Source organism: Anastrepha obliqua, chromosome 1, assembly GCF_027943255.1.
Source record: "Anastrepha obliqua isolate idAnaObli1 chromosome 1, idAnaObli1_1.0, whole genome shotgun sequence".
NCBI classification, from domain to species: domain Eukaryota; kingdom Metazoa; phylum Arthropoda; class Insecta; order Diptera; family Tephritidae; genus Anastrepha; species Anastrepha obliqua.
Window position 1 is genome coordinate 112,658,499 of NC_072892.1, and position 13,573 is coordinate 112,672,071.

The 13,573-nt window shown below is 39.3% G+C and overlaps 1 non-coding gene across 1 annotated transcript; it reads right to left on the reverse strand.

Moving 5' to 3' along the window:
• Nucleotides 1–4,276: 4,276 nt before the first annotated feature.
• On the reverse strand, nucleotides 4,277–4,470 carry LOC129236656 (U2 spliceosomal RNA). Its single transcript, XR_008581703.1, has one exon. It is a non-coding gene; the product is annotated as a U2 spliceosomal RNA (small nuclear RNA).
• Nucleotides 4,471–13,573: the final 9,103 nt, after the last annotated feature.

Below are 13,573 nucleotides of genomic sequence, written 5' to 3' on the forward strand. Positions count from 1 at the left end.
GATACTTGACCCCAAACTCTATTGGAATCTGCAAATTGAAAATCGGGTAAAGAAGGCCAGTGTAGCCTTGAAAATCTATATTCGGCAAAAAATGGAAACTCAAGCCACAAGTCATGGTGTGGATGTATAACGTAGTGGTTCTGCCAATTTTAACGTATGGATGCCTGGTTTGGTGGAAAGCTCTTCGAAAGGGCTATAATATCACTAAACTAGGAAGGGTGCAAAATATTGAGTGTATTGGCATCACCGGAGCATGTAAAACTTACCCCAGTGCTACCTTCAATGTCGTTTCGCACTTACTTTTACGTTCTTTCGATCGCAGCTCAAAGTGCAATCACGTTAAAGGAGGTTGGCCTTTGGAGGTAATCTCTCAAGGGACCTGGTAGCATTTTGAGCAGTTAAACTATTGCTCCTAGTTTCGGACGATCTCTCCATCCGCATGCTGGAGTTTGAGGGTCGTGTTAGGGCAATCTTTCTAAATAGGCAAGATTGAATAGAGGCGAAAACCTGCGCCAAAACTTGCACCTCAGTCTTCTCTGACAGCTGCAAGATGGAATCGGAAGTCGGATCAGCCAATTTATCTATCTCCCTTAAACTGCCGAATACTGCTAGTGTTTTTGAGGCAGAAGTCTTTAGGATCCTGCAGACATGCAAAATTCTCAGGGAACGTGGGATCGAGGGAGGCATTTACATGTCATTCTCAAGGCTTTAACGACGCCATTGTGCAGAACTAAAGTAGTGAACTCCTGTAAGGAGGTGATCAAATCTCTCGAGTGTGCAGGTAACATTTCTTTGATCTGGGTTCCAGGACATAGGAGCATAGAGGGAAATGAAATTGGTGATGAGCTTGCCAGGAAGGGGACTGAATTGGCCTCAGGGCATCCACGCTGCCATCGGCATCTCCCTCACAGTTGTTAAAGGGGAACTGCACAAATTATTTCTCAGGAAAGCGCAGAAAAAATGGAGCTCCACTTCTTCATGTGCTATTTCGAAAACCCTTTGGCCCCAGTACAATATACGGATGACTCAGAAAGTCTTGGAGGACAATATACAAAGGACTCAGAAAGTCAATTTCCAAACACGCAGCTGTATTTACCGGTCATTGAACGATTGGCACGCACGCAGAAAAGTTAGATTTACCATTCAACCCCATTGCAGAAGCTGTGGGGACCTTTCAGAGAAGGAGACTGTTGAGCACTTTCCCTGTAAATATCCGGGTTTGGGAGCTAGACGACTAAGATCACAGGGTGCTCCTTTCTTCGACAGCCTGGATTGGCTGTAGATATCTTCCTGCTGTAGGTATCATAATGGTATCAAAACGGCGCTTTAGTGATACTTAGGGAGTGGCAGTGGTTTTCTTCAGCCACTTCACCCTAAAAGGTACATATGCACATTAAGCCAAATAATTTGGTTAAATATATCATTGCTGGTAGGTGCTCAAACTTTGAAATTCGGTGAAAGTCACGTTCGTAAATTTTTTTTTTTTGTAATTATTTTAATTGAATTATAAAAGAATTATAAGGCTTTCTATCCATTTTTTTTCCTTCAAATACCAAATTCAGTTGACTCTAACCTCAAACTGATGCCTGTGCTTACATGAAGCGCGCGACGTTGTTCTCGAAGATATTAAAATCACATCATTTTGAGTCTTAAAGTATACGAGCACACTTTAAACAATTTATGCTACTATTTTAAACTTTTTTTAGATTCACGTCTAAAATTTTGTCTTTAAAGATTCTACTTTACCTGTGGTACTTAAAACTTAGAAGGCATGCCGTTGTTTTGTCTTGTAACGCCTGCAATTCGTCTACAACTAATGTACTTATAAAATTGAGACACATACACGCATGTACCTATGTGTGCATAAGTATGTGTTAATATCGTCTAATGTTGATGTTGTTTACGGTCACTTCCTCCATAGCTGATTATTACCAAAATCACATGCAAATTAATTAAGTACTTTGAAGCCGTTTGTAACTTTGTGTGCGATCAGAAAGTTTTGTCACTCAGAGCGGACAACTTTGAAGATCTGAAGAGAATTGTTCATGATATAACACCCTACTATTCTCAAGCATTTCCATTTGAAATGTGCGACAGCCACAAAGTGCTCGAGCGTAGGAGTTACATATACATTTGTATGTATAAATATTTGTTTAAAAATCTAAATACAACAATTCAAGGAAAACAAATAAAGTAGTTAAAATTAATAGTGGTATAGCCAATTCATCCTCCTCCTCACAGAAGCACCTTTTAAGGAAACTGGTACTTTGTCTAACTTTTATTAAGCGAACTCTCGCCAAAGCGCATGAAAACCTGATTTTAATTCCAGAAATAAGAAGTAAATATGTATTTAGAGTATTAGAAAATGAAATATATGTAATACTAATAATAATAAGGGACTAATATTGATTTTCTGTAGTTTGAATAATCTGAGAATACAGAAAGTTATGCAAAACACTTTGAGACTTTCGACAGCCAATGAACAGATCAATTTCAGAATTTAGAATACTGTCCCCAATTATAAGTATGCTCAGAATCTCTTTTTTAATAACAGATGCCGATATTCCGGTACACATCTCTGGATTATGAAGATGCCAGATTTCTGTCTAAATGGCTAGGAAAGTCTGCTGCAGCAAAGATATCAAAGTTAACATTTTCGATGATGAAGTTTGGGAAAATAAGTTCCCATACATTGATTCCAGATCCAGATCTTGATCAATCCAACTGAAGCGTAGAAAATGCATGAGGGAATGCATGAGTCAGGTGGCACAAGTAGGGATTAAAAGCTAAATCAAAAAAGAATAACTAATGATAAAAATTTGGCAATTGCCGTAGCCGAATGGGTTGGTGCCCGATTACCATTCGGAATTCACAGAGAGAACGTAGGTTCGAATCTCGGTGAAACCACCAAAAACAAAAAAAAAAAATTAAGAAAAACATTTTTCTAATAGCGGTCGCCCCTCGACAGGCAATGGCAAACCTCCGAGTGTATTTCTGCCATGAAAAAGCTCCTCATAAAAAATATCTGCCGTTCGGAGTCGGCTTGAAACTGTAGGTCCCTCCATTTGTGGAACAACATCAAGACGCACACCACAAATAGGAGGAGGAGCTCGGCCAAACACTTAACAGAAGTGTACGTGCCAATTATTTTTTTTTTTCATAACAAAAATCGATAAGACTGTTTTGGTTAACGAATCGATTATCGCAAACTAGATGGCGCAATTTTGGTGCAGTTAACTCAAACGAGAAAATAATATTATAATTAGTAGTTTTAATTAAAAGAGTGAAATTATAATACATTATAAAAAAATTATTTTAAAAAACCCCGAATACGTTTTTCCAGTATTTGTCTTAAGATTTATCGCGTGGAGCGGAGGTAGTGGTCCGGGGATGAGGTCAATCCCTTCCATTTGGGTTCCATAGAGGTTCCAGAGTAACAGCGATTTCGACTGAAAAACAGCTACTAAAATTTACAACAAGCTGAAAATAGATGAAGTTGTTCAAAACATATGCAAAAACAAAATTTTAAAGCTCCCAATCGATCCGGCCGGGGGAAAAAATTTGACCCGAGGTCAGAGGTTAAAAAAAATGGGTTTTTCGTGAATTTCTCGAAAACAGTTAGTTTTTCATCGCAAAATTAACTCAGATAAAAATTATAGATCATAAAATCATCTACAAAAAAGGTATCAATGATTTTCCCCCTAAATACCATCGTTTCTAAGATATAACGAAGTAAAGAGTGGCAAGTGTCATAATATGCACACATTTCCACGCCACCTCGGAGGTAGTGTACTAAGCGCGCTTTTTTAACGTGGTTTCCCCAGTAGGCCTATTCCAAGTGAAAAATGGATTTTCCGGATTTAGAACGGAATTAAAATTTAAAAATCGTAGATAAAAAAAAATACCAGTCTAACGGTTAGACTCGATAGAAGTGAAACCTTCCGTAAAACAAACTGAGAGAGAATAAGACGAAAGCAGCATTAGGAGCGGGATAATTATAGGTTCATTATAATATTGCTATAAAGTTCATATTTTATTTTCTTCATTTTATCATTATTCATCCTCAATGTTTTCAATTTCAACAAATGATACGAGTGGCTTATGAAAGATAAAATATGATACAAATGCTTTGGTTTCGATGTTGTCAACAAAAATACCCAAACGGACCGAAGAAACAGACTTACAAATTTCTTCCATTTTCGTCTACTTGTATTCATATAAAAATTTATGTCTCTTCCCACCAAAGCTAAATGTATTTGTATATTTCTTCTTGTATTTATTCAAGGCCGAAATCCCGGCGGTACTGCAATACCGGGCCAACCCGTGGCAGAGGTGGAGCAAGCTCCTAAAACACTCCGCCCATTTCCAAAAATCAGTTTAACATTAGTTGTCCTCCGATGGAGGATCTATCAGATGTTAAGATGATAAGAACAGATACCACACTACCTAGTCAATAGATTTTCTAATAAACCTTTTGAGAATTACACGCTCACAAAAATTATTTATATCAACATATAATATAACGTTTCGTAACTAAATAACTTTTAGGCCAGCGACGACAGCATGGCGCGGTAGCCGAGCGACTAGCAATGTGAGCTTCCGATCCAAAATCCTTGGTTCGAATCGCAAGAAAAAATAGAAGTTATTTTTATTTAGTTCGTCGCTACGTTTATATCAACATATAGTATAACGCTTCGTAGCCAAGAGGGTCGCTTTTTCGTTTCACTTTTCCTCAAATCCATCCCAACTATTCTAAAGAAGTTTTCACTTCAAAAATTTATTATTCCGGGTTACAGTCATATATGTTACAGTCTTCATCTTCTTGCATCATCACGAATGATAGCTGCAGCTGCATCTAGAATTCTGTATCGCTCTACTCTTTTATCCATCTTCTTTTTTTCATACCAAGCTTGATTTAAAATATCGTGATGATTGTCTCTTAAGCATATAATTGTTGATGCTCCTGCTTTTCAGTGATAATAAGTTTATCACCATACTTTAGTTTTAGTCGCATCTTAATCGTCCTGTTGGCCGTTGAGCCATCAGTGAGTTAAGGGGAATAACATGCTTTTTGGAGCGTGCCGTAATTGACTCTCTGATGGAAGCCTGAGCTATCACCTCCACGCGGTAACGGCTGGAAACTTCTGTGTATTTGTTGGTTGACGTAGTTTGTTATTTTGTTAACAAATGCTTTAATCGATAAATACGCAGAAGGCTAAGATAGACAGACTCCTAATCCAAGGCGGAACAGCATATGCCGAGGGATGCGTGGCTAAGAGGGTGCTTAGTCGTGAATATGCGAACTCCGGATACCTGGTGACCTCCGGTTTTAATTAAATGCCTTCCCGCGGTACAAGGGCTCTGCCGTGGGTGACCTCCCTTCCCTAACACTCGTGGGAATCACATGGAAAAATTAATAGAAAAAACAAAAACCAAACACGACGAATCTGCTGCTGGGCAATCGTCGTCGGTCAACTCGACCGAATCAGCCATCGGGCTGAATAACCCTCTTTCGGCTGCGCGCAGCGTTGTTGGACATGCGCCTAGTCAACCTTCAACAGCATCTACTTTGGCAGGTGCTGCTGATAAGAAAATCCCCGCATCAACATCCACACAGTCTAATGAAGACCGACCTTTCCTGGCTCCTAGGCCAACGTCGGAACATTTAGAATCCGGTCATGAGTCGATGGACTCCTCTGATACCGACACCCTGTGTGGAGACAACAATAGTAGTCTCAGAAAAATCTGGATGCACGGTCATTGGTTCAGACCTTGGTAAACTGAACCTAACATCTGGCTTCGTCAAAATGAAGTCAGCTGAGAAAAGGCGTTTCAAGCAAGCGATGGCAAGTGGTCACTCTAGAGAGAAGGCTCTGGAAATAGCAAGAAATGCCTCCACGGCGAAAAGAGTGCGCTCGGAAGAGTCAGCCAAAGAAACGCCAGGTGGCAAAAAACCCAAAACGTCTTCGCACGTGGGAAGGCCAACTTTTAGCCAAGTGGCTAGCATTGTTCGGCTGGGTATTGTCCCTTCTGATCTAGCTAAGTCACCTTTTAACAAAGAACAATTGGTTCTTATTCAAGAAACGGTTATTGACGTAATGATCGAGGTCGACGACAATAACAAGCCAGTATTTGAGGGTGCAATACACAGGAACGGTTGGTTGCTGTTTCTTTGCTCCAATAATGACACGGCCAAATGGATGCGAAGCAATTTCGATCTTATTAAGAAGAAATGTGGGTTAGAAATGATGCTCGTGGAGGAAAATGATTTTCCTAAAACGTTCATCGTGAGGGGTTTCTTCCCACAGAGTATTGAACTCTCTAACGAGAAAATTCTTGCGACCATTGGGGTCCAGAACAATCTAGCAGCCAAACACTGGAAAGTGATTCAAAGGTCGACCGAAGGTGCCTTACTTCACCTTGTCATGACGGTTGACGACGAATCGCTGAGTAGGCTAACAGAGCTGAAAGGCAAAATTGCATATCGCTTCGGCCATGTGCGCCTTATCCTCAAAAACAACAAAGCGGGGGAAAAGGCAGAGGAAAGCGTTGGTACAGCAGAGCCACTGGGCGCGGAAGAAGTACCTGCCGCAACATCCAAAAGTAGTGCTGTTGGGCATACTGATGAAACGGCACCCAAAGAGGTGGAGAAACCCTCAACAAGCAAAGCGGCGTTAGAGCGACAAAACGCGATAAAGGTCGTGAAAAAGGCTACCGCTGCAGCTCGGCACACACAGGTGCCAAAGCAAGCAAAACCACGGCCGGAGGTCATAAGGACCACAAAAACAAGGGACCTCGGGGCGCAAGGCTCCAGCACCTTGTGGCAGAAAATAGCCAAAAATGAGCACATTGAAGGTGCTACAGGCGAACTTGCACCATGCCATAGGAGCATCAGCCACCATGTGCAAGAGATTCGCCGAGGAAAAAATATCCATAGCTCTACTACAAGAGCCGTGGGTATTTGGTGGTCAAGTTAAAGGACTATCTAGCAAGGAATGTAAGTTGGTTTATTATCACTGCCCGCGTCCAAGGGCTGCGATAATGGTAGACAATAACACTAACTACTTTCCACTTTCAGAGTTTGCCAGCCAGGATCTGGCAGCTATCCAAATAGAAATCGCAACGGAAAAGGGGACACAGGAAATTGTCTGTGCGTCTGCCTACTTCCCGGGCGATTCCAACGATATACCTCCTGTAGAGGTGCAGGCGCTTATTGAGCACTGTCACTCACGGAACATACAGTTCGTGATTGGATGCGATGCAAACGCGCATCACTGTATCTGGGGCAGCTCGGATGCCAACAATAGAGGTGAGTCTCTCTTAAATTATCTGTTAAGCAAAAACGTAAACATTAGTAATAAAGGTACTAAACCTACGTTTATTAACGCTATTAGAGAGGAGGTACTAGACCTTACTCTAACAAGCCCATACATTGCTAACTTTGTGAGAAATTGGCATGTGTCTGATGAAGCCTCTTTATCAGACCATCTACACATAAGGTTTGATCTACCAGGCAGAAGTGATCTCAGAAATGAGGTCTTCGATCCTAAAAGAACAAATTGGAAACGATATCAGGAATTACTAGAATCAAAGGTTGATTCACTGCCTATCAACATAAGTTCTGTTGGTGAACTAGATGAGGCAGCGTTTCAACTAAGGGATACAATAATTTCAGCATACCACGAAAGCAACGTAGTCAAAACACGTAATGTGACTAGAAAGGTCCCATGGTGGAATGATAAGCTTGCCAAAATGCGTAAAGAAACAAGACAACTTTTCAATCGTTGTAAACATACAAAGGTATGGGACGACTACAGGGTTGCTCTAACAATTTACAACAAAGAATTGAGAAAGTCTAAACGCGAGTCATGGAGAAGATACTGTGAAAGTATTATGGAGGCGCCAGAGGGCGCCAGGCTCCTTAAAGCTTTGTGCAAGGAACACTCAAACGGTGTTACAACTTTAAAAAGACCAGATGGGTCGTATACAAAAAATCGGAAAGATACTTTGGAATATATGCTTCAAGTACACTTCCCGGGACCTATAGATACGTCATCGACAGTGAGGGATGATCAGTTAACACCAGACCAAGGGGTCGTGGCTAACAAAAAATCCTGGAGTCTGTCAGGACGTATCTTTACCCCAAACAAAGTACGATGGGCCGTTGGGTCCTTCCAATCATTTAAAGCACCAGGGGTAGACGGTATTTTTCCAGCCCTCCTCTTACGAGGGATAGAAACACTAATAAAACCACTTGTTGCCATTTTTAGAAATAGCTTTAGTATGGAATACATTCCAAACGTTTGGCGTAAGGTCAACGTGATATTTATTCCAAAAACGGGCAAGAGGTCCAGTGAACTTCCAAAGTCATACAGACCTATTAGTTTAACTTCGTTTCTCCTAAAAACAATGGAAAGATTGGTGGATCTTCACATTAGAGAAAATCTAGAAAAGAGCACACCTTTGCATAAATCGCAATACGCATATAATAAAGGGAAATCTACAGAAGGAGCTCTTCACTTTCTCGTATCAAAGATAGAGAAAGCTCATTTTTCTAAGGAAATCGCCTTATGCGCATTTTTAGATATCGAGGGTGCATTTGATAATACAGATTATCGCTCGATTGATAGAGCATTACAAAATAAAAACATTGACAAGCCGACCATAGGGTGGGTAAAGGCAATGCTGGAAAGCAGAGAAATCAGCTCATCTCTAGGAGATGTATCAGTCTCAGTCAAAGCATTAAAAGGATGCCCCCAAGGTGGTGTTTTGTCACCTTTATTATGGTCCCTGGTTATTGACGACCTCCTAGTCAAACTAAGTGAGTTAGGCTTGGAGGTAATTGGCTATGCTGACGATATTGCAGTGATTATTCCTGGCAAATTCGACAGAACAATATCCAGCATTATGAATCAAACATTAAATTTCATTCTAAACTGGTGTCGTGCAGAAGGACTTTCTATAAATCCCAGCAAGACTATTATTGTACCTTTCACAAACAGATATAAGTTGGACCTTGGTTCAATTACTGTCGAAGGAACAAATATAAACTATTCCAATGAGGTCAAATATTTAGGAGTTGTTCTGGATAAAAGATTAAATTGGAACTCTCACCTTAAATCGGGGATAGATAAAGCCACCAGAGCCATGTGGGCATGTCGCAGTCTCCTGGGGAGAACATGGGGTATTGACTCCAAAATGATTCATTGGATGTATACAATGATGATTCGACCAATCATTACCTATGCGTCCCTTGTTTGGTGGCCCAAAACCACACAAGAAACAGCCAAGAAATTACTGGCAAGTCTTCAAAGGCAGGCCTGTTTGTCTATAACAGGTGCCATGCGAAGTTGTCCCACAACTGCAATTGAAGCGATAGTAGGACTATCCCCACTGCATATATTCATATGGAAATGTGCAGCTAGAAATGCACTAAAAATGCAAATCTTGTCAAATAAGGAATACAGTGACTTTGGTCATATGAGTATTCTAAGAAAAATACCGGATAGGGATATTAGCTGTTCAGTAACAGACTACATGATTCCGAAACGGGTCTTCAATAGAAATTATGAGATAATTATCTCAGACCGTGATGAATGGGAAATTGGAGGACCTTGGGTTAACCCAAAAAGTCTAATATGGTTCACTGATGGTTCAAAAACAAATACTGGAGTTGGTGCCGGGATCTTTGGACCCAACACAAAAATTTCAGAACCCATGGGCAAATGGCCCAATGTCTTCCAGGCCGAAATCCAAGCGATTTCGATCTGTGCCCTGACAAATCTAAAAAGGGGGATCAAAGGGGCCCACATAACTATATATTCGAACAGCCAAGCGGCACTGAAAGCACTAATGTCTCATTCTTTGGAGTCGAGACTAGTGGAAGAATGTGTAAACAATCTTCAAAAATGATGTACAAGAAATACGGTTGTACTTTGCTGGGTTCCAGGTCACTCTGGAATCGAGGGTAACGAAATTGCTGATGAACTGGCAAGGGCTGGATCGACATCAGACCTTATAGGACCAGAACCATATTGTGGTATCAACTGGGCGGAAGCTAAATCCAGGGTAGACCAATGGGAACATACTCTCAGAATAGCTTACTGGGAAGATAATCTGAAACTTCGTCAAGCCAAGAGGTTGGTTAGACCTTTTACCTACAAAAAGGAACTGATTAACTTACGGAAAGTAGATATCAGGAAAATAGTAGGCTTTCTTACGGGCCACTACTATCTAAACTATCATCTTAACAGAATTCAACTCCTCAGGGACACCGAGTGTAGACTCTGTTTTGAAGATGATGAAACAACGGAGCACTTATTGTGCGAGTGCGTTGCACTGGCTAGAACCAGAATGCAAATTTTCCACCGTGATCAACTGGATCCGGAAGAAATAAAGAAAGCTCCTATTACAGATATACTAAGGTTTATACGTATAGCAGAAAAATTGTTGGAAGAACATGGCTTTCAACCAACTCCTTTCCAAAGGCAGAGAACAACTAGGCAAACTAGAACCTGATGTAGTGGTCGGGTAACTTTCGCGGATGATCAGAAGGATCATCCATATTAAATTAGGTAGCTTGACACAAAAGATCTTTTAGGTCGCAGTGTCGGTCATTGGACCACCTACTAGGATAAATTAATTATAATTAATTATAATCGTCCTGTTATCTAAATTTGTAATTTTACAAACATCTCTCAGTTCATTCAAAGTGAACTGACAGTCATTGCTATTTTCTATGTAAGTAAATATTTCCTCCATTGTCAGGCCTGTAGTTTCTTCTTTAGGACGACCGACTTTAGCTCCACTGAGAGGAGGGTTCATAAAAGTAACACAGCAATCACGATGATATTTAGCTTCAGCAGCAACTAAATCATATTCAAATTCTATTCGCGCGACAACAGCTTCTTCTTGAATCTTTGAATTGAAGTGTACTTACATGGCTAATTCGACGACGACGTCCCACTTCTTTTTTCATTTCGCGCTCTTCGTTCGTTTCCAGACCACAAAATATGCATAATGTTTTAAAACAAAAATCGGATACACGTGATGTAGTACGAGGAGGGATTACTTCAGATGTATTAGCTTCTTGTTCTTCACGTTGTCTTTTTTTAGCTGACGCAATAAAAGATTTTCGAGTATAATTTTTACGACAAGTATTGTGTAGTATCACAGATTTTTGTTTTTTAAGATATACCGAATATTCATCTGCTCGTTCGATACTTGCATTGATTAATGTCGTCATACCACGTTCGACAGTAACATTTGCATTTTCAGTTAAAAGTTTAGCGCAAATAAAACAATATTCTGACATTTTTATAATAAAAATTAAAGCAACATAAAATAGGTTAGATTAAATACATGTTTTCACTACGGAATGACGCTGAAGACTAACGGTAGTTCAATTAGGGGGAATTCTCACACAAAGCAGGTATATGACCGACCATTGAACAGATGGGCAGCTGTCGTTTCAAGGTTACACTAGCATATAAAATAAGGGACTGGGTTTCATTACGCCTAATTATACTTATGTGTGTTTTATATTTTAAATATAAATAGCTTCATCATTACGTTTTACTTTGACTAGTTGTTACATTTAAGTTTGTTCATTTCTAAATTTTTCCTTTATATTACTGGGTTTTAGCTGTATTGCGATTTTTTGCAGCTGCTTTTTATCAACGAGCCGTGGATGAGCAATTTGGATTATATATGCTCCAGTTGTCCATTAGGCGTAGCATACTTCGTTAAATAGATACAATCAACCGCTCCATGTTTTGCCCAAAGTTGCGGTTTCCTAAGTAATAAGTAAACATTAATTTCAAATAAATTACAATTTTTATCGAATTTTCATAAGTCTTGTATAAAGGTGCTACAGGTGCTGCAGGTGCTACTTTCGTTTCTTTTCAGCCCTAACTTTCCATACTATAGTCTGATATCCACCCGAAAAACATACCTTTTTTTCAAAAGTCCGTCATTTTGTTAATTTTCAAAAAAATGTTCCCATTGTAGCACCTGCCACAAAGACCAGCCTACAGAATAATAATCAGTTTCACTTTTTCATTTCAGATGTCCGGAAGAGCCAAAATCCTGTATACAGGCCACCTATCATTTTTTTAAGAAGCTTACTTTGGTGCCACACTACTACAAAAAAATATGTAAAAAAAATGTTTTTGAATACTATTTGATGTCAATAATAACATACTCTAAAGTCAAAACGATCGCATTTTATTTTCTTAAAAAAATTATTAAAAAATATCTATAGAAAATGAGTATTTGACCAGTTACTACCTAAAGTATGAAACTTGGATTATTACGCTATTTTTTATAATAATTTCACTTTTTTAACAATAAACTTAGATAATCATCTTGGGACAATCTCGGGATCCCGTGATTACAAAATAAGACCAGAAAAATCCCGAAAATGTACGTCTCTAACATCCACATACATACACACAAGTCTAATGCATGTTTTTGGTGAATAACCAACGCCAATTTTTAATGTGGGAAAATCGCCATTTAGCAAAGGAATTCATGAATTCGACGTGTTAAAAGCATATTTTTCGAAAAGAAACAAAAACATTTTACAAACATTATGTGCATGTGTGTTTATGTATAATACATACATACCTACATATGTTTTTCTATAGGATCACATTACATATTCGTTGTTGAATTATTTAACGCATTTTTTTGTGAATCAAACAAGCAATATAATCAGTTACTTGGTATGTATCGGGTAGTCCATGGCCTGGGGAATTTTAACTATCCGTTTGTTCCTTTTTTTGATTTGGACAACTAAAATAACGTGCGTGATGTTATAGAATGGGTCGCATTTCGTTTGAACCATTTCCACCCAAAGGACTGAAGAATTCTCGATTCAAGATGAGCATTTTTCAGATAAAGCTCATTGTGATCTCAGCATTTGAGGGTCGAGAAATCCACACGTCCTTATGGAGAAGGCAATGCATTCCCACAAAGTGACTGTTTGGCGGATTTAGGACGGGCGGCACCATTCGAAGATAAGCAAGAAGCCCCCGTTACAATCAAAGGCGACGCCACCGTGCCATGTTAACCGAATAAATTCCAAACGCTTGATGGATCACCCTGTAGTATGGTTTCAATGGTCGATCTGCAGCGCATGCACAACGACTTAGCACTTGTTTTATCCAGTATGTTTATAATCGGTAGCCAATGGCTGGCAACTGGCGTCAACGGTATAATGGCACAGACCATTTATGGCACAAACAACAAATGTTAAGGATTCTCATAGCAACTAAGTAGTACATGGATACATAAGTATGTAAGTGCGTAGCTCGTAAATTACGGTGCGTTTAAACTTTGGAACATAGTACAACAACAAGAACAACGATATGAGTATTTTTATTGTATTGTTATAGTATTGTTGTAAATTATTTGAAAGTGTCAATATAAAAATTTGTTAATTTTTTTTTTAAATTCAGTAAAATTTAAACAAGTGAAGGGAATACAATTTTTTTTTTCATTTTAGTTTTTTAATTTCAAACGAAAGTTCGCGAAATTTATTTTTCACACGAGCAAAACAAATTACCAACTT